Here is a 25,481-nt window from a genome sequence, read left to right as displayed (position 1 = left end):
GGAAGAGACTATGTAAGTGTGCTATTGGAGTTGTTAAAAAAAATCCAAACCTCACTATAACATTCTCAAACTTGAAAAGACCACAGATGGATGATTACTTGTGATACAAAAGGCATCCTGACTTAAATAAGAACCCACTAAGCGAGAGCACTCTTAGGAATTCATATGTTGAGTCTCATTGTTTGTCATAGTGGTCCCCAGGGAATGCTGCCTTTAACTTGGTAGCACCAAGGATGGTTACAAGGGCCCCAGACGTAAGAATGCTTAGTCTGCTCCGATATCTCAGTGGTTGGACCGAAATTTAACATTTCAGGGCCCCATGTTTCAAAAAAAAAATATTATTTACTCCCCAAACTGCAAACAGTTGTAATAATCAACATTCTAGTTTATAGTCACCAGAGCCCTATCCCTGATCAGAATATATAAACCCTTTTTCCACACCAGCTGCAGGAACTCGAGCCAAGCAAAAGAACACAGCTCTCCCTTCGCCTGCCAGCCACGCTTTCAGGATTTCTGAACTACAGAAAGCATGCTCGAGGACCCTCCAAGCAAGGGAGCGTTGCTTTGCTTCCAAGCTCCCTGCGCAGGCCTCCACCCTCGCCAAGGAAGGCAGGTGAGCCCCTACTGAGCCTGGGCTCTGGGCTGTTCTGAGGCTCTCCATCCATTATTGTGGGTGTCAAACCAGGAGCACAGGAAGCAGAGACCCAGGCAGATAGGGCTGAAGCCAAGACTGGAAGAAAGGAGGCATAAGGGAAGCAAGAGAGGCCAGGTCCAGACAGGGATGGGAAGCTGGATGGGAAGGGAAGCTGCCAAACTCGTCTACTTGCCTTGCGGGAGACATTCAAATACATGTCCAGGCTCCCCTAACTGTTACTGCCCTGGGTCAGAAAGGTCTGGCTAAATATTTCAATGCACCAGAAAAAATGATTATAATAAAAAAAATTCTTTTTCTTTTGAGTTTTCTTCTTAAGGGCATGTATAAAATTTACTGAGGAAAAAAAAAGTCTCTTCATTCTCTTTCCCTTCCAGTGCAACTCTCTCCATAGCCAGTCTAAATGTCAAAAGAAAGAGGCATCTTCTCATGAAAATATAAATATTTATAGGTAGCATTACTCCATCACCCCTGAAATGTTAAACAGCTTCTCCATTCTCTTCTTTATTGATTTAGTTATGTGGTAATCATAATCAGAAAGCAAAAGCAAAAAAAAAGAAAAAGATAATGGTAAAACTCAAGTCACCAGGTCATGCATCAAATAAATGCAGACCAAAAAGAAAAGTTCATTAAGTTTCTTTGTGATATACCCCCAGAGAGCTGTAACAGAAACAAGAAACCAATGTCAAAACAATCTCGGCCTCGGACCACTGGAGAGTGGCTGCTCAAGTACCTTCTTCTGTGATCGGAGCCTCTCAGCCTGTGGAATTCCCCCTCTGAGGTACACATTCTTAAGGCGAAGCCCTGCTAGCCTGGCTGTGGAGCCGGTGGGAAACGGTAGAACAACAGTGGAATGGTCACATAAACCAAAGCCCAGGGGGAAGTGTGTGTGTGTGTGTGTGTCAAGTCCTCGCTCAACTCTAAAACTGTAGGTAGGGATGGCCCTCCACAACTTACTTGCCCTCCATTAAACTCAGATCTTAAGATCCAGTCTTAAACTCAGGTCTTTTTCCTGGATCCCTCCACTGGCACCCAAAGTCTGGCTCTATCTGCGTGGCCTGCCCTCTTCCCCAGTGATCAAGCTGACCTGGGACAAGCAGAAAACCACGACTAGTCAGCGCCATGTTTGTGCAGCTCTTCCAATAGTTATGAAAGAGGTCCTACTGTATTCTCCACTAGCTCTACCAGCTTGATTAATTTCCCCCCAAATCAATTAATCATTATAAAAGAGTAAAAGAAAAAAATAACACAATCATGACAATAGATGCCAAAAAGAAAATCATTGTTGACAAAATCCAATACCCATTCATAATAGAAATGGTAAGTAAACTAGGAATAGAGGGGAACTTTCTCAACTTGATAAAGGTTACCTGCAAAAAAAGGAAGAACCTTAAATGCATCTTACAAAGTGGAAGAAGCCAATCTGAAAAGGTTACATACTGTATGATTCCAACTATATGACACTCTGGAAAGGGCAAAACTATGGATACAGTAAAAATATCAGCAGTTGTGGACGTGGGGGCAGAGTCAAATAGTGAGAGCACACAGGGTGTTCAGGGCAGTGCAACTGCTCCATAATATTATCATGACAGACATAGGTTGTAATGTTTGCCCACACGCATTGAATATATAACACCGAGAGTGAAACCTCAGGTGAACTCTGGGCTCTGGATGGTTATGATGGACCAGTGCAGGTCATCTTTGGTAGAAGAAAAACTACCATTGTGTTGAGTGGCGTTGATAACGGGGAAGGTATGCATGTGCAGAAGCAAGGTGCATACAGGGAATCTCTCTGTACCTTCACCTCAATTTACTGTGTATCTCAAATTCCTCTTTTAAAAAGTCTTTAAAAAAACTTTTTTCATGAGATAAAAATCTTGAAATTCTATTCTCTGGGGTATATATCTCTGAGCAGAATTGCTGGGTCATATGGTAATTCTATGTTTAATCTTTTGAGGAACTGCCTATTTTTCCAAAGCAGGTGCACCATTTGTTCCCAACAGATGTGTATGAGAATTCCAGTTTCTGTACATTCTCCCCAACACTTGTTATTACGTCTTTGTTATTACAGCCACTCTAGTAGGTGAGGTGGTTCTGACTGTGGTTTTTATTTGCATCTCCCTGGTGGCCAATGATGCTGAGCATCTTTTCATGTGCTTATGGGCCACGTGTATTTTATCTTCCTTGGAGAAATAGTTATTTTAATCCTTCACACATTTTTGAAGTTGGATTATTTGACTTTTTATTTTTGGATTATTAGAGTTCTTTTTATATCTCTGATACTAGACCCATATCAGATGTGTACTTTGCAAATCTTTTCTCCCATTCCATACTTTGTCTTTTCACGTTCTTGATGGTATCCTCTGATGCCCAGCAGTTTTTCTTTCTTTCTTTTTTTAAATTTTGATGAAGTCAAACTTGCCTATTTTTTCCTCTGGTTGCTTTTGTTTTTGGTGTCATATTATATGAATTCATTACCCAATTCAAGGTCACGAAGATCTGCATTTGTTTCCTTCTAAGGGCTTTATAGTTTTAACTTATACATTTAGCGCTTTGCTGCACTTTGAGTTAATTTTTTATATATGATCTGAGGTAGGAGCCCAAATTTATTCTCTATCAGATTTTAAAACTAAGATACAGCTTTCTCCTTACTTTCACTGAAACGTGGAGGTGGGGAGAAGGGCTATAGAATTCCAAACACAAGATGAATTTATGAACAAGAACAGAAGAAACCAACTGAACTTTCCCTTTTGGCTCTAAAATTACCTTCAATAATTGTGTCTAGTGTCCTGAGTGCTGGAGTGGAGCTCAGGGCTCTGTGCTTTCCAAATGACTAGCCAAATAAAAGGAAGCCTTCATATACTAAGAGATACCACCTTAAACCCAACAAAATCAGATCAAAAGGTTCCTAAATACTAATAATACAGTCTGTACTCTGCTAGTCCCTAAAGTATAGTATAAATACACACAAGACATAGTTACTCACTCTAAGGACCAATCTACTAGCAAGGGAAATACGCCTGGTTTCCCAGGAAGCATTCAATCTCAAAGAGTGAAGTAGTTTAATTACATAAGCCTTAAAGGAAAAAAAAAGGTCAAATTATTTTTTGGGAAAGCATATTTTACATGCTGAAGCCAACAGGGCTAATGAAATATTCAAATGGGGGCACCAGCTTCTAGCGACACTAGGTTTGCCTTCACAGTGTTGTTGACGTCCACGCTGGCAGTTCTGTAAGTGCTACACAACGGACAGCCGCCTCTCCACATTGGCAGACAGTCCCTGACTTCGCAAACACAGGAGAGATTTGCTGAATTAAGAATGATGAGATGTTAAAATGGTCTATGCATTCTCAACTACCTTTAGAATACGCTCACATATTTTCTAAAGGACTGATGCAAGGCTTAAATGGATTAGACCTCTCAGTTTTAACTGCTGCCCGAGACTTTATTTTTTAATAGTTTAATAGTTGCCTTTTATTGGGTCCTCTAACTGCTACGAAAGTGGAGGAAATCAACAGGTACTGAAAAACATTTAGAAAGATGTGAGCAGATGAGTAGAAAAGACGCAAGAGCAGTGTATCCACTGTTCTCAAGGAACAAACATTTCCCTAAGACCTGCTCTGAGGCAGGCTCTGCAATCAAAATAAATCCACTGCCTTCACAGAGCCCATGGCCAGCTTCATGAGAATCTGCCTTAGAACGTCAGAAAAACTTCAGCAGATGCCTCATCTGGGAGGAAAAACACAAAATTAATAGATATCAATGCAGAAAGTGAGGCCCAAAATATGAAGCTTTAAAACAAAAATCCCAGCTGGTAACACCGAGATAACTTCCCAAAGCTCAGCTCAAGGTTCTTCTCACAGGGGTGCCCAACCTTTTGGCATCTCTAGGCCACACTGGAAAAAGAAGAGTTGTCTGAGGCCACACATTAAATACAGTGTGACATGCAATCACAAAAGAATCTCATAACATTTTAAGTAAATTTACGATTTTGTGTTGGGCCGTATTCATAGCCATCCTGAGCCACATGTGACCCTCAGACCACAGGTTGGACACCCTTGTTAGAGGATTCACCTTGGGATCAATATAACCTGAAAAGGTGCCACATGTGTCTGACGTGGAAGTAGCATCTTATGGAGAGATGGGAACACCATTTACTGATCATCTACTATGTGCCAAGCATATAATGCTTATCCCATTTACTCCAGCCAGGGACCACATAAATCTGGTGACACCAAGGAAGTGGTGGAGCTTAGGTAAGGTCTATCTCAATTTTGGTCCACCACCAAAGTATCTGATATAAAATATGGAAAACTTAGAGTTATATCACCAAATAGGTAAGTCATTAGGATTCTCTGGGGAAGCCTTGTGGGTTACTAGGGCAGGGAATTCCTGGAGTGAAACAAGGTGTGGTGGAACATGATTGTTTTATGACCAATTCCCATAACGCCATAAGGACTCTGCTGATTGATTCTACAGGAACTAAGCAACCTTCTGCTCCAGCATTTGGTCTAATGAGTAGACTGGCCCTCCAAGGGGCTTTCACATAAAAATCCCTCTCAAGAGCTCTCCCTGAAATAACAGACTGCTCTGTCACGTAACATGGCTACCTCACTACTTCACTAAGTGTCTACTTAACTACGATGAACAAAGCTTATGGAAGGGAGACTCAAAATGCCATTTACGCTGGCTACGGAACTTTCTCTCCCTATACTTGGTACACAGGAACATCCAATCCTTCTTCTAGTCCTAGATCTTAATTGGGAGGTTAAACTATGAAGGCTTAATATCTAGACCCTACTTTGAAATGTCTTCCTCATAGGACATAGAGGAAGCACATGGTCTCTATTATGTTCCATACATACTTAGAACAATTCCACTTAATTCAACAAATACTTATTGAAGGTCTACTGTATACTATGCTGTTATAAGTATTAATATTATTTCAACTCTTGCCCTTGTTTCAAAGGCATTGTTTAATTGGGGTTCTGCCTATTCAAGGCACTCCAAGATAACTAGGCAGTAAAACTTGAATATGTTGTTTAAAGGGCCAAGGAAGACTCAGTGGACATATGAAATTTTCAAAATTATAATCATTTTAGTCTTACACCAGAATTATACAGTGAATTATTAGTAAATGAGAAAGAAAACTGCAGTTCTCACCTTGTCACCAAGACTAAGTAACTGTAACACGACATTTAAATAGAGCAATTAGCATTATTGTTAATCTTAAATTTCTCAGTGTAAAGAGCCTTAGTATGATAATACAATTATAAAATTCTGATTTCTACATGACAGCTGTAGAAAGGAGACTGTTCATTTTCCAAGTTCATAATTCATGTATGATTTTGTCCTTTTGTAAATTTTCTCTCTATTAAAAACTAAAGTTATTGCACAATCAAAATCTTAATGGGTTAAATTCCAATGCTAAATACTTCAAAACTCCACATGACACAAGCTATGGGAAATAAGCCAACCCCTACCTGAAAACAACTGAGAGGAGAAAACCAGCAAGCAGAAAATTGCCTAATAAAAATCATTTATTCTAAAAGTTTTAACAAGATGCTTTCTGAAAGAACAAAAACTTTGGGAAATTAGAAAAGGTAAAGAAAATTAATGTATAACAATAATAACGTAACAGCATTATAAATGATTCTTAAAACTGAAATAAATAGAGGTAATCTGGTACAGCTAAGAGACAAAACCCTTGGCATGCATTCAGGTCTTTCTATTTTTAAAGTAATGTCTGATAGATAGCAGTTCAATTTCAAAGTTAGCCTCTAAAAAGTATAAATCATTGTTTTACAATATGATTCTGTATACAGAAAAATGCTTCACTTATCACAAGAATAAGCAGCTATTAAATATTACTTTCTATGAATATAAGGTAAAAGCAGTAATAAAGACTTTGTTCACCTAATCCCCTCCTTGGCTGGCTCTCAAAATTCACCAGCTTCCTCGCCATCAGGAGGGACTAAGAGACAGCAAGACAGAAATGGCATCCCTATAAATTCTTCTCACAATGAAGCAACTGGGACATTTGGGGTGTAACTCCACCCTACCAAAATCCAGAATGATATAGCAAATTTAATATCCAGCCTTCCTTCCAGCACATTCAGGAAGATGGATCATCCCCTTAAGAATTCTCTTTTGCCAAGAAACCAAATGGTCCAACTACTAGAACTGCATTAGCCTTTGGCGATAATGAAATTTTAAAAGGCGTGTGTGCAATAAAGGTGTGGCTAGCTCACGCAAGCGTAAAGCAAGATGTTTCTTGCTACTTTTACCATCAGCAATTACCTCAGTCCTTCCTTTGAACCCTCACAATAAGCCCACAATCCTATTTCAGTAGGACGGAGTTTAAAACACTTATGTTAATATAACTGAATATCATTGTCCTTGTGGGAAAACAGATGCCACATTCCTCAAGCTTTCTCCCTTCTATGTCCAGTATCAAACATAATTCGCAGAATCTTTAGTTTCCCCTGTACGTCAACATCACACCAGGGGCCACAGGTTCAAGATCCAACTAAAAGCTCTCGTGTATAACTTCCCGTGTAGGGATTCAGGGCCTCAAAGAGCTGTGCTGTCCTTGGCCAAGGCTTTTATTATCTGAGTCTCACTTTCCTCCTGTTTAGAATAAGTGGTGAGGACCAGGTGACCTCAAAGTGGCCAGCCAGTATCCAATGTCATGTGTCTGGGTGCATATCCTTGCTGGTGGCTTGCCCATAGCAGGGAGACAACTAATTTCAGTCTCAGCATCTTAAGTTTGGTGTCTCAAGGGATTCAAGACTTTAGCATCAGGGAAGAAAATAATGAAAGTCAGTAGTGAGCATGTGCATTGATTTCTCACACTCCAGTCAACGGTGCTTCGGCCTGCCTGGGCCTTTGACTGCCAATGTCCAGGAGACAAGAGACCAATTGTGGCAGGTGTCGGTAAGCTATTTATGATACTGTTCCAATACAGTGGTGTTTGGTGGGGTTTTTTTTCCCTCGGTTTACTTTGCTTGTTTAAATGAGCAAAAAGCAACAAAAATAATCCTCCATATTTTCCTCAGCCACAGAGAACACGATTTTAGCAGATATGACCTAGTATTGCTGCACTGAAAAATTAGTTGTGTCAATCATTTTGAAAGTCTCAAGTGTATGACCAGCTCCTATTAAAATGTCTTATGTACCTTAGCATGTGCTAATGCCTTACATGTACTTTTTAAAATTTTTGATATTTAATAAATTGTGGATAATTTTAAAATTATTTAATGTTTCTATTAAATTGCATTTTCAATTAAAATATCTATAGTAATTGTACAGCATTTAAAATTGTAATCTTTTTTTAAAAAATATTTTATTGTTTATGCTATTATAGTTGTCCCAATTTCCCCCCTTTTGCCTGCCTTCCCCCAGCTCGTCACCCCTTCCCAAAGGCAACCAATCCCCACACCATTGTCCATGTCCATGGGGCATGCATACCTGTCCTTTGACTAATCTCTTCACCTCCCTTCAACCAGTCACCATGTGTGGGTTAACATCCAAATGCCTAAAAACCGTTAGAATGAATAGTTTGAAGTCAAGGGCTGTGGGAAGACACATGCTCTCAAACTCATCCTCTGGCAACTGGGAGAAGGTAGCATCTGTCCCCCCAATTCAGGAAAAAATACAAATGGATTTCACAGGCAATTCAGGCCCACCCTCCCTACAGACACCATGTCCCCTTGCCTCCCCCTACTGCACACTCACACGTGAGCAGCCTGCAGTCCTTGGTCCAGCATCCCTTCCCGTCTGCCCACTCAGATCTCTGCAGTCTCCAGCAAAATTACATCAAGAGAGTGTAGTCTGAAAGCCTGGCTAGAAACATGGGAGCCCAGATTGGCTGAACGTGAAAGAGGATCTTATGCTTTAGAAAGACAGGCAGCGTCATTAAAATTTCTCCCTGGCCCCTCAGCATCAGCCCATGCTCCCTCCAACAACACCCAAAACATATGCTGTGGAAGGTCCTGCCCTCTCCCTGCCACCAGGGCAGCAGAGCCTGGCTGTTCCCAGTGGCTGCTGGCTTCCTCTTGACTCTCCAGCACCACCATACTCTAATGGAATGGATGCTGAAACTGCTAAAACCAGCTCAAGGCAAAAGACATTTCCTCCTATTCCTTGCATTAGCCACAGCCTGTGCCTTCTTAGCTTTAATTCAATTACACGGACGAATAATTAGGTCTCTGATAGTGAAAAAACCTCACCTCACACCGCAGCCATCAAAGCCTGACCATACCCCACAGTAGGGGATACTGCTATAGGCTCACACTTTGAGATTTCCAGTTGTGATCAAAGTGACTCCACCTTGGAAGAGCTCTCCTAACGGGTTCACTTAGGCATGAGTAACCAGGAAAGTAGGTCAGGCGCCTGAGTCACGGCCCAAAGGCAGATCTGCACTTTTGCTAGTAAAAAGCTAAGCCCCACAGTTTGGTCTGCATGGTTTGTAAGATGTGAGCAATGACATTTGGGGTGGGTCCTTCTGTGAAGGGTCCCACTGATATGACACCCACAGCAGGCTTAGTGACTAGCACAATGACAATACACACCCCTGCATCTTCCAGTTGTCTTCCAGTTATCCCAAAAGCCCAAGGAACTCCCCCCAGGAACCACCGCCCCCCCACCAAAAAAAAGCAACCTAAGATGTTACTGGTACAAATATTGTAGCTTTCAGGTCAGCATGCTCCAGCGGCCCACGGTGATAGCTTCTGATTAAGATGGGCTTGCTCTTTCTTAATTGCATTGTTTATTTGGTCAGTAGCTGTCACAATGCAGTGTGTTTAGTCTTTAAACTTACCTTAAAAAAATAGTCATTTCTTGCCTTTACTCTCACCCAGTGTATATGTACATAACTGCACATGCATACACACCCACACACTTTTGACATTACACACAGGACGGCTGAGAAATTAAATCGACACTCTCGCGCTTGCAGACAAGCTGACAACGCAGCAGAGAAAAACTGTCAGAGCTTATCCATTACTTCTGTCTCCTTTTTTTCCCTCTTAGCTGATACTTTCTGTCCTCTCTGCCTCTGTAAGAGAACATCGTATGTCCTTCAGCAGCCCAGTCTCTGAGACAAAGCTCCACAACAGCCCAGTCACATGCAGTATCCCATGTACTTCAAGCCCTTCCTGGGCCCAAACAGCCCACCCATCTGTGCGGCTGTAGAAATGCTGCATTCGAAAGAGCAGAGATGGCTTCCTCCATCAGGCAAGAAGCCAGGAATGTTTTTGAAGTGCTACAATAACTTTTAAATCTAACAGAAAAGTAATACTGTGAGCCGTTTAAGACCAATTTAATTTTCTCAAACCTGGGGACAAATACGGCAATGCGTGACAATATGCAAAGAACACACAGAGCTGCAGGTCAAACAGGGTGTGACTATTTCTGGGTCTAATAAAGGTTAGACTTAAATCAGCCATTGAAAACCAGTAGCAATATACTGTTTCTGAGTGGAATACAAAATTCACGTGCAGCTCTGTTATGAAACCATTTGAAGCCAAGCCCTAAGGGTATACCCACCCCCATCCCACTATTGAGTTATCAGATCCCTCATTCTCCTCTGCTGTGAGGTTAAGTCATGGAAATCCTGGATCTCATCCATCACAGAGTTGACAGCAAGGGGCAAAATTACAGTAATATCCCAAGCAAAGAACCAACTACGGGCAGGTCTCACATCGGCGGTTAACGTGATGGATGGATCACTCTTCAGTGGAGTGACAAATCAGCAGATCTTCCAAACTGAGAGTGCCCGAGTCCTTCCCTCGGATTTTACTCCGTTACCAGCCCATTCTCACCCTCAAATGAAACACAGGAACTCAAAGGAAACAGCAAAAACCAAAGGTTTTACATCTCATGAAAACCTGCCCCACAATAGTCAATTTGCTAAAAACAAAGTAGAAGAAAATGTATATTCTAAATTCTTATGTACATCAGTATTAACAGTAACCCCCAAGCTGATCGTCTTCACCAAATGTTGAGCTCAGTTGGTGCTGGCATGGGTCGGCTATGGCTTAAACCAAAGGTTGGATACATTTACGGTCCACAAAGGTCTGACATTTCCTATGTGAACCAAAGCGTGAACTTACAACCTTTTTCTAGCAGCAGAGCCAGCTGAAGCCCACACACAAACTTACACTTGGTTTTGTAAAATGTTAGAGCACTGCGTGAGCTGTATAGCAGAAGCTAACTTATCTTTTGATTTACGAGCTATGAGATTTTCAATAAAAATAAAACAAATTATTGTCTCCATGTATTCAAACCACCAGCCTTCTTCATGCTTAGTCCTAGAAAAATAATCCTGAAAATAATTCTAAAGTGCTATACTATTCACCTTCACTCACCTGGTTTGGGAGATCCTGTGCCAGAGTTTTGCTTCCATTGACATAGTAATGTTTAATTCTCTTCTGCTGCAGCACAGGGTTATCCACTGAGGGCTTAGTTAAAGTCTCCACTGCCCAGTCAAACAGTCACTCCACATAGATATTAAGTAAAGCAAATCCACTTAGTGAGTGTGCCACGAGGAGCAGAGGCCGCAGTGATCATCCTGATTAGCCCTGTCAGCTGGAGCAGGAGAGACTGGCCGGCGCTCGGAGCCAGCTGTGCAGGGCGCTCGGAGACAATGGGCAACATCGACGGCTGCCGAGCAATTGGTCTGGGCAGTGATGGATGCTAGGTGGACAGCTTATGGGGTTATTAAGGATATAGAACTGGCTCAACAGAAACGCAAACTCCATCTCCTTTTATTAAGATAATGTTGGATTATTCATGATACAGTACAGGGCCAAGGAAGCTCTTGTCTCTTATCACTGACATGGGCAAAAAATAATCAATTTATATATTAAATAAGAAAAGACTACTCAGTGAGTATACATGTAAGATGAACATTACAAAACACTACTGTCTACGTTTTAAAATGAGAGCAGAATATATAAACGTCCTCAGTAAACAAATTTATTTCGTGCCATGTTATTTAATCTATACTATTCATTACATTACTTAAGGAAAGAGAGAAGAGCCATGGCTTCCTCTGTACCCTCTCTGTGCATATCAAGGGGGCACCTGCTTAATGGATTAAGGAACTCATCACACCCCAGCCTGCACCCTACAAGCTGGACTGAATGGAGGGTGGATGTTGCTACCTCCCCCTACGACCCCACTGTCCCTCCAGACCAGAAACAGTCTTTCCAAAATTGCAGTTAAATGGCTGAAATCAGAAATCATCAGGAAAATCAATTCCCCTATATATACAAACACATGCATATAATATTCACTCACACCCTTCCCCATCTCTTTCCTTCTGTGCCCTAAAAGGAGTCCCCACTAATTACTTAATTATAAAACATGGAGTGAATCACTTTATCATTCTCATACTCGCTTTCCAAATTAAGACTAATAATCATGCCTGCATTAAGAATAGCAATGTCTACTAATTGTAGGAATACCCTGAAGATTAAATTAAATTGAGTAAGTTAAGCCTTGTAGAGTTCATATTCAAAAGATGCTCTTGCCCTTTCCTCTGCTCCCCGCCACATGCCAGCCCCGAGTCCCATCAAACCAAGAGAAGCTTGGCTTGTGTGCGGTGCCTTCCGGGAAGGATGATGGAACAGGTTTTTTTCTGGACACCAGCAAGGTCTTCCTTAATGTGCACACATGACATCTAACACTAGCAGAGTGAGTCTCCATTCCAAAGTGCCTTTATGTCCCCAGGCCATCGGTGCCAGGAGGCCCCCTTAGTAGAATTAGCTAGAGAGAAACCTCCAGATTTTGCCATTCCTTTTGAGCACCTGATATAGAAACACAAGGCTCTGTTATATTGGGCCAATTTTTCTGTCTGTGGGCAGGGAGATCTTCACAGCCAATGGGAGCCCCTGTTCCGAGAACCCTAGACAAAGTACACCACGCTGGAGGGTAGAACTGCCCCGTCTAAGTGCCTCCACCACCTCTTCAGGCGAACATGTGGCTGCTCCATAACAGGGTTTCACAGTATGGGGACTCGAACCACCTCAATTTAAGTTTCCAGTGCCCACTTAAGAATACGGCAGTCTCCCCTTATCCACAGGGATACGTTCCAAGACTCCCAATGAATTTCTGAAACTAGATTGTACCAAACTCTACATACACTATGCTTTTTTCCCTATACATGCCTATGATAAAGTTTAGTTTATAAATGAGGCACAGTAAGATGAATAACAACTAACAGTAAAATGGAATGGTTGTAACTAGACTGTAATAAAAGTGATGTGAATGCTCCCTCTCTCATGTAGCTGATCTGACAACCAAGGCAGCTACTGAGGAACTAACGGGCAGGTAGCGTATGCAGTGTGGAGACAGGAGAAAAAGGGATGACTTATATCCTGAGTAGGAGGGAGAGGGATTGTGATGAGAAATTTCATCACACTGCTCAGAACAGTGTGCAATTTAAAACTTACTGTTTATTTCTGGAAGTTTCCATTTAATATTTTCAGTCCGAGGGTAACTGAAACCACACACAAGCAAAGCTGTGGATAAGGGGGGCTATTGCACAGGGCTGGGGGTACACAGGGAAGTTGAATTAATGTTACCAACATACTGCAATTTTGCCTTTATTGACCTTTGTTTTAAGAGAGTCATTTAAGGAGACTGTTTTCCTTGCTTTCAGCAACTGTGTGCTGACTTTCCTTTCCCCTCATCCTGATGGCAGCGGGGCAGCACGCTGTGCTGCAAATGCTGCGTCTCCCACTGCACACTCACCAGGGCACTCCTGCGCGGCACTGTCCTGTGTCCTTCTCAGGTTTCCAACTTGTTTGTTGACACACTAACCCGAGTCCTTGAGTACTGACAACGTGAGCAAACAAATGCTTAAGATACACAATCAATTCCTTAATCCCAAGATGCTATACGAAGCAGCTTTCAAGAACCTGAAAATTCACTTTGATGAAACAACAAAGGCAACAGGCATCTGGCCCCACAGACTACTCCCAAAAGGTGAAGATTAAAAAGACCACGAAAGCTCCTGGTCCTGAGTGGTGCCAGATTCTGGTAAATTGCCTTTTACAATACATTGACCAAATTAAAATGGAAGGTGCACCAACATAGGAGTTTCTTGCACATGGAACATTTTACTACACTGATTATAAAACAGCAGTTTAAAACCTTGCTAAGCTCAGAGCACCTCAAGCTGAAGGTCAGTAAGAGGCTCACCTTAAATTTCTGCCCTTTTGTATTGGTTGTTACATTAGTTCCCCAACACTGTCATAAAATACTACCATATAATGGGCACCTTAAAACAGTAGAAATTTATTCTCCCACAGCTACAGAAGCCAGAAGTCTGGAATCAAGAGTTGCTAATGGGTCACCCTCCCCATGAAGAATTGTTCCTTGTCTCCCTGAGCTTTCTGGGGGCTCTGTCTTCACGGGGCTCTCTTCCTTGTGTGCCTCTGTGTGTCCTTTCCTCATCTTATAAGGACACCAGGCATTGGATTAATCTAGTATGATCTCATCTCCATCTTTAAGTAATTGCCTCTGCAAAGACTATTTCCAAATAAGGTCACATTCTGTGGTTTCAGGTAGACATGAATTTGGAAGGGACATGAGTCAACCCACTACGGTTATTAATGAAGAGTCAAATTTAACTCTTCTGGCAAGACTTACCTTGATATAAAAACACTTCCTGTAGAAACAGGAAAATACAGAATATTCTATACACAGCCATCATAACAGGATAATGAGGTATGTGAGTGACTTCATGTAAAGAGATAGATTGAAGATGAACTCAGAAAAGCCACAGTTATGAGTAAGCCCACACCAACAGCTTTCCCACTTCTCTGAAGGAATAGAGCTGTGTTATCAGAGCCAAACATAAACATTAAATGGCATTTTCCAGGCAAAAGACACAAGGCTACGTCCTTACACCAACGCAAGAAAGATTTAAAGACAACACATAGCACATTTTTAACCATTGCTATGCTCTGCTAAAAAGTAAACATTTCAGCATTTAGGCAAAATAACCTAATCAAACTGAAAACATAAAACATGGCATAGAATAGGCCGCAGCTAGAAATGCTAATTTGCTTTCCTGAGATATTTGGCAAAAATTAAAAAAACAACTGTTCAATCCTATAAACTAGTTTGTACACCATGCATTTAAGTTGTAGGGTTAAGGCTTGCCAGAAAAGGAGCCATTTTCACAAAACTTGTTTTCCAACTAAAGTTTTGCTTCCAAACAAATAAAGCTGGGAAAGGGTTTCAACATCTTCAGCATAATACTTCACTCTAAAAACTAATGCAGTGAACTCATGGACATGGACAACAATGTGGTGATTGCTATGGGGAGGGGTGTATACAGGGACTAAATGGTAATGAAAAAAATACAACAAAGATTAAATTTAAAAATAAACAAATTTTAAAATAAAAATAAAAACTAATGCATCAGGAGAAACAAACCAGAAACCTTTAGAAAACCCTTCCATACATGCAAGTACTCCAGGTTTGAGGAACGACCACCTTCATAATAATGAAACATGTTAGCAAGGACACTGTTGAATGTGTAACTCACCCAGTCTGCCTTCTGCTCGTCCCTCCCATGCGAGGACAGAGGCACAGCCCCCCCTCCCCCCCTACACATTAGTCCTGACACGCAGCGCGTGACCCAGCACACCGGGCTTCAGTGGAAGTCTATGCCTCACTGAGAACCTCCCCACGGCACACACAGGAGCATTCTAACACACAACCAGTTCACAATGGTTGCATCCATGCCCTCTGACCTGGAGCTCCTACTTCGTCTTCTGTCAGCATTAGGGGTCCACAGCTTTGGTCATCAACTCACAGTGACAGGTGCCTGTGTCCACTGGCCTGCCTCTCTCTATCACAGGGGCAGTGAGGAAGAGTGAGGAGTGGGAAGAGAAAAGTGAAACAAATTCTCAACTTCTGCACCGTAACGTAGTCAGTGAACTTGGACATAGTCCTATCAGAGTATTTAAAAAAAATGTGGATGAAGGAATAGAAGAAAACTTTCAAGTGAAGCTTAAAATTAAATGTAATTCTGTAAAAATGTTTCCCAAGGTCTTGGGCGACTATGAAACATCTCGTTGTTACTGAAGAAGCAAAATGTGCATCTGAAGCATCACAAGAGAGATGAATCAGCTTGGGGAAACTGACCTCCTTTAAGATTCTTTTTTCTCAGAAAGGACTTTTCATCTAGAAGAATATAAACTCTGCCCTTTGTCCCATCTTTAAATGCCACAGAGTATGTTTTTTCTAATAGAAGATACAAACTCCTTTCCTTTACATCTTCGGCACTAAAATCTTTCTCCTGCTCTACACATTTCATTTAGAAGTTCCAGAAACCAGAATGAACAGAAACCCCAACAGGGAGCCATTCGGTGTGACAGACACAGTGAAGAGCAGGAGGTTCAGCAGTCAGAGGTGCAAGGTAACAGCTGGGCCACGTCAGGTGGCCTCTCTGGTGCCGGTGTGACAGCCGCACAGGGCTGCTTACAGAGGTACACCGAAGCGGGGAGAGTGACCAGTGCATCCCCCTGCTTCTGCTATATTTGTATTTCTTCTTTCTTCAGGTGTGCTTACAGTTCTTTATAAATGTGAAGTTGATGATAAGTGAGGACCTCTGCACATTAGATCAGGGAGGTGAAATGTCAATGTCACTCAGCCAGGGGACAGGGCAGACTGAGAAGCCAAGACCAGGAGATGATCACCCAAAGGAGTTCAGAGGATGGTTCCAGAGGGAAAACATGTCAAGGACAGGCTGCGAGTTACCATGCTCATCATCAGGCAGGCCCTCTGGGCTAACCCTTCACACAGAGGTGACAAATGGACTTGGCCAGCTAACTTCTGCTTTCTGCTCAGACACATTTCCAGCTGCTGTACAATTTTCTCCAAACGCAGAAAGCTGACAGGCTGAAAATGAAGCAGCTGACCCTGCTCCTGATAATGCCTGTGCACTGATTTATAAACTGACAGTCCAAACAATCTGAGCCTCAGGAAGCCTTGCACCCAACTCCAAATGCCAACAGGGACATGCAATGGCTGCTTTGCTGAGCAGTGAGAAACCACGCTTAAAGATGCACATTCCGGGGACAGCCCTGCTCTGCTGCAGCCGGCCCAGATGGCGAGAACCACCCAGGCCACCGGAACATGGCATCTCTGCACCGCTCTTCTGAAAAAGTAATTATTATTCATCAAGTGCCCTCTGGAAAAAAATAAGAGATTAATGAAACAACTCAGACTAGATCAAGAAGCAATGGCAAAAGCACCTTTTTTTAGTAAAGGTTGAGCACCATCATGTTAGGGATGAAAGAGACACATGTTCAGGGGAGGCAGCAAGGCCCCTGAACTCAAACGAGACTCCCAGTGAAATTACCCAAGAAGGTGAAGGACTGGGGAGCAGCTCACAACATCCCTGGAAGCCTGGCATGTACCCCATGTAGAAACAGGTATCGCAGAGGAAAATACACTGAAAGTGGTAAAGAAAATGCTGAAGAAGTGGAAACTTGCTCATCAGACAACAAAACTAACAATAAAGCTCCAATGATTACACCCTCCTGCCAGTAAGGACAGCAGATGAAGGAAACAGACATGATGTCTAACACACACAACATCCCTATGTCACCAAGACCCCACCGAGACCCCACCGAGACTCCACCAAAACTCCACAGGGAGATGGAAGAATATTTAAAAAGTGGTGCTAGGGAAATTGCTTGTCTGAGAAAATATTAAGTTAGTTCATACTTAACCTTATATATCACAATAAAATGTACATAAATTAAAATTTTTTTAAATAAAAGCATAAAACAGTAAGATTTACGCAATTTACCTGAGTCAGGTTGTGAAAGGTTTTTCTGAGTAGAAACAATGCAAGAACTGAAGTCACCAAGAGATTTTATGGTGTAAAAATAAAAATATTGTTAAGCCAGAAGATAAGCGATGAACTCTGAAAATATGTCTGCAGCATATGACAAAAGTTACTATCAGAGAGATACTAGCTATAGCTAAAAACAGCAAACACTAAAATATCCTAATGCAAAGTGGCTAAAGAATAACAACACATTTTCACAAAAGAATACAAATAGCAAGAAAATAAAAAGGGAAAATAAAATTAATCCTTAATAACAGTTTTAAAATACAAACCCAAATGAGTCATTCATTCTCTGTCCTGACAGCAGGGACCCCGTGCTCACTGTGTCGGCGAGAAGCACAGGGAAACAGACACCCCCCTCCACAGGGGCTACAGGCTTTTTGGGCAGTCAACATGGCAATATTGTTTAAAAGTCTTAAATATGGTCACACTCTTTAGATTTCCTTTCCAGAACTCTACTGAGAGGAAATAATAAGAAGTAAGTATGTACGTTTGAGGACATTTATCGCTGCTTTTTTCATGAGAACACAAAATAACAAACTGCACATGAAAGACAAAATATCCACCTAAACATCAATAAAAGTTTTTCAAAATTGTACACTTATTAATATAAATTTATGAAAGAAGTCTATACGATAGTTAAGAAATCCCCCACAATAAAAGCAGTAGGCCCAGGTGATTTTACAGGAAAATTCCACAAAACTGTCAGGAAATTGATCCTCCCAATTGCACAAACTCATCCTAACAGTAAAAGGATAATACGCAGAAACATTCCTCATAATATTTTATAATGATGACATATTCTCATTTCAAAATCAGATTAATATTTTCTGTGAAAGTAATTATTACTGGCCTATTTCACTCATGAACACAGATGCAAAAATCCTAAGCAAGATGTCTTCTGCAAACTGAATTCAACAGCATATGTAAAATATTATACAGCATAATCAAGTAGGGTCTACCTGACCCAAGGAGGATGACTTTAATAATAAAAAATCCTTAAATGTAATTAACAAATTAAAAAAGACAAAACATACCAGGATAATAACGAGAAAGCATTTGATAGTAAAAAGTATATATTTGTTTGCATTCAATATTATTTTGTATTAGTTTCCATTGTACAGCACATTAGTTAATCACATACTTTACAAAGTGCCCCTTGCCGGCCAGTATTTCCAGTACCCATTTGACACCACACATAGTTATTACAATATTATTGACTATATTCCCTATGCCATACTTCACATCCCAGTGACTATTCTATAACTGCTAATCTGTACTTCTCAATACTTTCACCTGAATTTTATTGTCTTTAAATTCTGGCTCTCTGGCTTTATAATGATTTGTAGTTTGCTGTACTTTGATTTCATACAATGTGCACATACAGTAGGTAGTCTCATAGTCAACTTCTTAACCTGACAAGTTAAAAGCAACTCTTCAGTGGGTAGGCTATACCCACCACTGCATGGTATGCCTACTAGTCTATATGTTCTCTTAATATGTATATTGTTACTGCTGTTGCTATTCAATTACAGCTGTCCCAGTTTTCCCCCCTTTGCCCTCCTCCACCCAGCCCACACCCCGCTCAGAGTCAGTCCCCACACCGTTGTCCATGTCCGTGGGTCACTCCAACATGTTCTTTGACCCTTTCCCTTCTGTCCACTATTATCCTTCTCCCCCGTCCCCTCTGGCACCTGTCAGTCTATTCCATGTTTCCATGTCTCTAGTTCTAGTTTGCTCATTAGTTTGTTTTGCTCATTAGATTCCTCTTACAAGTGAGACTGTATTGTATTTGTCTTTCACTGCCTGGCTTATTTCACCAAGCATAATATCCTCCAGTTCCATCCATGCTGTTGCAAAAGGTAGGAATCCCTTCTTTCTTTCTGTTGTGTTGTATTCCATTGTGTAAATGTACCACAGTTTTTAGTCCACTCATCTACTTATGGGCACTTAGGCTGTTTCTAGCACTTGGCTATTGTAAATTGCACTGCTATGAAAATAGGGGTGCATAAGCTCTTTTGAATTGGTGTTTAGGGTTTTTTAGGCTATATTCCACTGCTGGAAATGCAGCAGTGGAATTGCTGGGTCAAATGGCAGTTCCATTTTTAATTTTTTGAGGAAATTCCATGCTGTTTTCCACAGTGGCTGCACTAATCAGCATTCCCACCAACAGTGCACTAGGGTTGCCTTTTCTCCACATCCTCACCAGCACTTGTTGTTTGTTGATTTATTAATGATGGCCATTCTGACAGGCATGAGGTAATATCTTACTGTGGTTTTAATATATATCTCTGATGACAAGTGATCATATTTTCATATTGTCTATGGGGCATGTCCACCTTGAAAAAGTATCTATTCAGGTCCTTTGCCCTTTTTTAATTTGATTATTTATCTTCTTGGTGTTGAGTCATGTGAGTTCTTTGCACATTTGGAGATTACACTCTTGTCTGATGTATCATTGGCAAATATGTTTTCCCATACAGTCAGTTCTCTTTTCATTTTGCTGATGGTTTCTTTAGCTGTGCAGAAGCTTTTAAATTTGATGTAGTCCCATTTGTTTATTTTTTTCTTTGTTTCCCTTGCACTAAAAGATATATCGTCCTATGTGAGATATCTGAAATTCTACTGCTTATGTTTTCCACTAAGACTTTTATGGTATCATGACTTATAATTATGTCTTTTACCAATTTTGACTTTATTCTGGTGTAAGTTGATGGCCTAGTTTCATTTTCCCCATGCACCCCTCCTGTTTCCCCAACACCATTTATTGGAGAGACTGTCTTTACTCCACTATATGCTCGTGCCCCCTTTGTCATGTGTTAATTGACCACAGAGACATGGGTTTATTTCTGGCCTCTCTCTTCTGTTCCACTGATCTATGTGTGTGTCTGTTCTCATGCCAGCACCAGACTTTTTTTTTTTACGGCAGTGGACTTGCCGTACAGTTTGGTATCAAGTATTGTGATCCCTCCAACTTTCTTCCTTCTCAAGACTGCTTAGGTTATTCGGGAACTTTTTAGGTTCCATATACATTTTTGAAAGATTTGTTCTAGATTTTTGAAATATGTTATTGGTATTTTAATAGTAATTGTGGTAAATGCACAGATTGCTTTGGGTAGTAAGGATATTTTAATGATGTTAACTTATTTTAGGTCAAAATTTAAGTGTACGTTTCAGGTTAAAACTTTTTATGATCCTCAGCTTTAACTGACTTTTGTTGACAAACTAATTACAAGACTAATTAAACTAATTTTAGCAAACTGGTTTTAAGCCTGGTTTGTCAAATCAGGTGGCTTCCTTTGCATTCACTTTACAATGGAGGAGGAAATGTCCTTTTGAGAAGAATGGTGGTGGAGTGGTACAGTGCAGAGAAGAAAACGGGAAGAACATGAGACCACTAGAAAAAGAGGCTAATGGATTTCTAAGCAGGAAAATGATAAGTCTGTACAAAAATATTTAGAATCTTTCAGCATTGTCAATAGCTAATTAAAAGGTCAGTATAATAATGCAAATGTTTCTACCTGTCACAAAAGCCTTGATCGCAACACAGAAAAGTCATTCAAATTTTCATGGGCATATTGTTCCAAAAATTCTAATAAAGCACTGCAAATTGCAATAGAAAACAAAACAGCTAACAAACAATTTAGCAAGTGTTCATTTAATCTAGCTGGTGAATATCATGCTAGATAGCATTGGAGCGAATGTATTTTTTAAACACAGTAGGTCTGGTTTTTTAAAACAGTATTATGAAGGCATAAATGACACATCATTACATACAATATACAATTAACTATTATGTATGTATATACCTGTGAAAAAACCATGAAATCAAGATAATAAACATATCAGCCCTGGCTGGCGTAGGTCAATGGATTGAGCGCAGGCTGCGAACCAAAGTGTCGCAGGTTCGATTCCCAGTCAGGGAACATGCCTGGGTTGCAGGCCATGACCCCCAGCAACCGCACACTGATGTTTCTCTCTCTCTCTCTCTCTCCCTCCCTTCCCTCTCTAAAAATAAATAAATAAAATCTTTAAAAAAACACTGGAATTAGGCCAAAAAAATCAGAATATAGAATTAAAAAAAAAGATAATAAACATATCCATTACATTACTTTCCTGTACCCTTTTCCTTTGATAAACCCTTCCTCCCAACTCTCTCTTTCCACTCTCCTCAGGCTACCAGGATCTGTTTTCTGTCACTACACATTAGTTCATATTTTCTAAAATTTTACACAGAAGGAATCCTGTAGCATGTATTTGTTTTACTGGCTTTGTTCACTTAGCATAATTATCTCGAGAGTCACCCATGTTGCTGCATACACCTACAGTTCATTTCTTTTTATTGCTGAGTTCTCTTCCGTGGATGGATATGGCACAACTTAGTGATCCTTTCCCGTGCACATGGGCATGTGAGTAGTTTCCAGTTAGGGGCTATTATAAATAAAGCTCACAGTATCCAGTGCATTGTATCCCCTGTCCTGCCTTTGACATCCACGTACAAGTCTTCGTAAGGACATAACTGACATATCTTGGGTAGACACTGAGGAGTAGAATGGTGAGGAGTACAATGGCTGGGACAGATGATAGATGTCATGTTTATTCAAAGAGTGGTGCTGGGAAAATTGTTTATCTGCAAAAGTTAAGTTAGATCATATCTCATTATATATACACACACACACATACACCCCATAATAAAATTTATGTGAGTCAAAAGAGATTTTAAAAATAAAAGCAAAGGACATGAAAAGCTGAAGAAACCACCAAATGGGTTATACAACTTTACATTCCTACCGACAGTGTGTGTGAGTTCCAATCCCCCCCCATCAGCTGTTTGTAGTTTCGTGGGACACAGGACCCACTGGCTGTGCAACACACTGTACACACAGCACCGCCGACTTTGAAGGAACTAGAGCTTACGTGGACCATTCTCGATCACTGTGAAGGCGGATTTTAATTTCCGCCCTATCCCTGTAACACAGATCATAATTAAAAGCAGCGAAGTACATTAATAAGAACAGCAGCATACATTTATTATGTGTTCACCATGTGCTTGATTCTATGTATTCCATGTTGTGAATACCCTATAAAAACCCAATGAAGGTAAGTACTAAAACAAAACTATTACACCTATTTGATTGGTGAGTAAACTGAGGGACAGAGACAACGAATTACCAGTCGTCACAGAGCTAATGAGTGGCAGAGCCAGGACTTGAACACGGACATCTGAGCCCCAAGCTTGAGCTTTTGACTACCACCATATCCCCTGTTACCACCTACTCATGCCTGAGCTCTGGTTACTGCTCTTAAAAAGCTGTGAATGACCCCTAATATCTCTTTCCAGCTCTAACTCAGACAACTAATTTCATATCTTCAAGAAAAAGATTAGGTAATAAAGCCTGGAATATCGTTTTACACTAATGCATCAGAGCAGATGCTGAATCCTTACAACACAGCGGTCCCCCTCATCTGCAGTTTCGTTTTCCATGGTTTCAGTTACCTGCAGTCACCTGAGATCTGAAAAAATTACATGGAAAATTCCAGATATAAACAATTTGTACATTTTAAATTTCACACTGCCCCGAATAATGTGATGAAATCTCACACCTTCCAGCTCCACCCTACCCTGGACATCCCTTTGTCCAGCATATCCACACTGTATGTGCTACCCACCCATTAGTCACTTAGTAGCCGTCTTGGTGATCAGATAGTTGTTAATCTCTTACTGTGCCTAATTTATAAATTAAACTTTATCAAAGGTACATATGCACGTATAGGAAAAAACTTAGTATATACAGGGTCTGGTACGAGCTGCAGTTTCAGGCATCCACAGGGGGGTCTTGGAACGTAGCCCCCACTGAGAAGGGGAGAATACCATGTCACATTTCTACATAACACAAAATCATCACAGCAATGACAGACTGGATATCAGTTAAGCCAATCCAGTGGATGTCACCTATCAAGTACAAAAGTCAGTTTTAAACAGTGAGAAGACATTTCAAAGAACACAGCTTATTTAACAAAGTGTTTTCCTGGTGCAAAGAAAGTGGAGGAGTCTCAAAAGCAGGCAGACTCATTATCCACTGAATCTCATGCTTTGCTGCTGTGGTTTCACAAAACCCAATTCAGTTACTAGAAGGCCTGACCATAAAGACCCAGGGCTGGCTGATAACCAGATCAGCAGTGGGCCGTGTTTTAAGAACTTCTTGGCATTCATTGCCATCATTCTCAAACGTAAAAAGAAAGGGAATTTGTACAGACACTTCTTTGTCTAAAGGGAGCCTGCCTAAGAATCCAGTAGGGACGGAGGGCAGGGCTTGCACTGAGGAGAAAGCATGGAAAACAACACCTCCGAGCAGAAGCAGACTGTGACATCGGCCATGTCACACAGAATACTGATTCATAATCAAAAAGAGAAGAAAGGCTGGGGAAACTAATCAGCATCTCCCCGCACTCTGACACAAGGAAAGGAAACTGCTCTACCAGCCAGATTCGGTCACTGTAGACAGGTCTCAGAGAGCTGGAAGACTGTACGATGACAAGTCAACGGACATTCAGCACCTACAGGTTGCACAGTGCTGGGCTATGCAGGAGGAGGACAGGTGGACCAGTGTGGGTGGTGGTTTAGACACAAACGAGGAAGAGAAGCAAGATCTCTACCCCAACCTGGAGTTTAGCATCACATTGGGAAAAGGGCCCACATACTGTGGAATAGAGCACAACACAGTGCCAGATCAACAGTCCTTCATAGCCGACATCTCTGCAGAGACTAGGGACAGCCACTGTGCCAAGGCCTTCCGAACGCCACCACATGCAACCCTCCCCAAATCATGCGAGGTAGGCGCTGCTTATCTCCATTTGATGGATGATTAAACCGACTGGGAAAAGTTCAGCACATTGTTCCTGACCAAGTTGTCAGTAAGTGGTAGAACTGGGAATCCAAAGCTGCTGTTTAACTACGAGGTTGTAAAACTCTCCAGAGCCTTCAGAAACTCAAGAATGATCCCTCTGGTTAGTGAGGGCCTGGAAGGCTTCCTGCAGGAAGAAGAGAAATGAGTGTCCAGCAAAACTGAAGGAAAAGAGACAAGGGCATTAGGAAATAAGGAAAGGCCTTCAGAAAAAGACTGGATAACCCTCTAGTGGAATGTGGTCAAATAAAGTCACAAATGTTCACCAGTCACTTCATATGCCAGGCTATGGTGACACAGTAATAAGTCAGGCACAGTCCCTTGCCCTCCAGGGACTCGCCATGTACTGAGGGAGGTAGATGCCTCCAAGTGTCTCCAGGCACAGCGCACTCCTGAGGCTCTGGCACAGCTGGCGACCCCATCATTCACGCCTGAGCCTAGAAGACAGGTGTTTCTCTTTGCCTGATGGCATGGCACTGCCACAGGTCAATAGTATAAAGTCAGTTTTCAATTCCCCCACCTTATCAGTTTTACAGTTTTAGTTTTTTTTTCTCAAATTTGATTGTATTGTCTCAAATTATGTGAAAAAGGCTTTAAAATATTTTAATATCATCCTATTTTTAATTGGAATATAGAATATAAATGTGATCATAATATATAATCACACTCCCTCCTTCTTGCATCTAGCCTTCGTTTCCAGAAAAATTCAGCCTCAGAGTCATTATGTGGGAGAAGAGTAAGAGAGCTGTTTGGGGCATGGTGGCTCCAACAGGGGAAAACTAGAAGGACCCCAATGGTATTAAATTGGAATTTAAAGTACTGGTATGAATTCACAGTTTTCAAAATTGATAGATGAATGGACAAACACCCACAAAGACACAGATGTATGCTTTTAGTAGGAGTAGTAATATGTGCATATACAGATACACAGTCAGTCCTTATTGTTTGCAGATTCTGTATTTGCAAATTCACCAACTCAAATTTATTTGTTATCACAAAACTAAAACTAATCACACAGCCACCTCCGTCATACGTGCTGCTCAGC

The 25,481-nt window shown here is 41.2% G+C and overlaps 1 protein-coding gene across 5 annotated transcripts in view; it reads right to left on the bottom strand.

The window, feature by feature from the left end:
- The window catches only part of TLN2 (talin 2), a 414,657-nt gene that overhangs the window by 196,340 nt on the left and 192,836 nt on the right, over positions 1-25,481 (bottom strand). The window contains exon 1 of one of the 5 annotated variants that reach the window (XM_036034330.1): positions 11,023-11,323. The exons of the other annotated variants lie outside the window; for them this stretch is intronic. The gene's annotated coding sequence lies outside the window, so the exon portion shown is untranslated. Of the gene's footprint in view, positions 1-11,022; positions 11,324-25,481 lie in introns of those variants that run through there. 5 annotated transcript variants of the gene reach the window in all.

The sequence above is a fragment of the Phyllostomus discolor genome, chromosome 1 (assembly GCF_004126475.2).
Source record: "Phyllostomus discolor isolate MPI-MPIP mPhyDis1 chromosome 1, mPhyDis1.pri.v3, whole genome shotgun sequence".
Taxonomy (NCBI): Eukaryota; Metazoa; Chordata; class Mammalia; order Chiroptera; family Phyllostomidae; genus Phyllostomus; species Phyllostomus discolor.
This window is presented reverse-complemented; position numbering and strand designations above follow the sequence as displayed.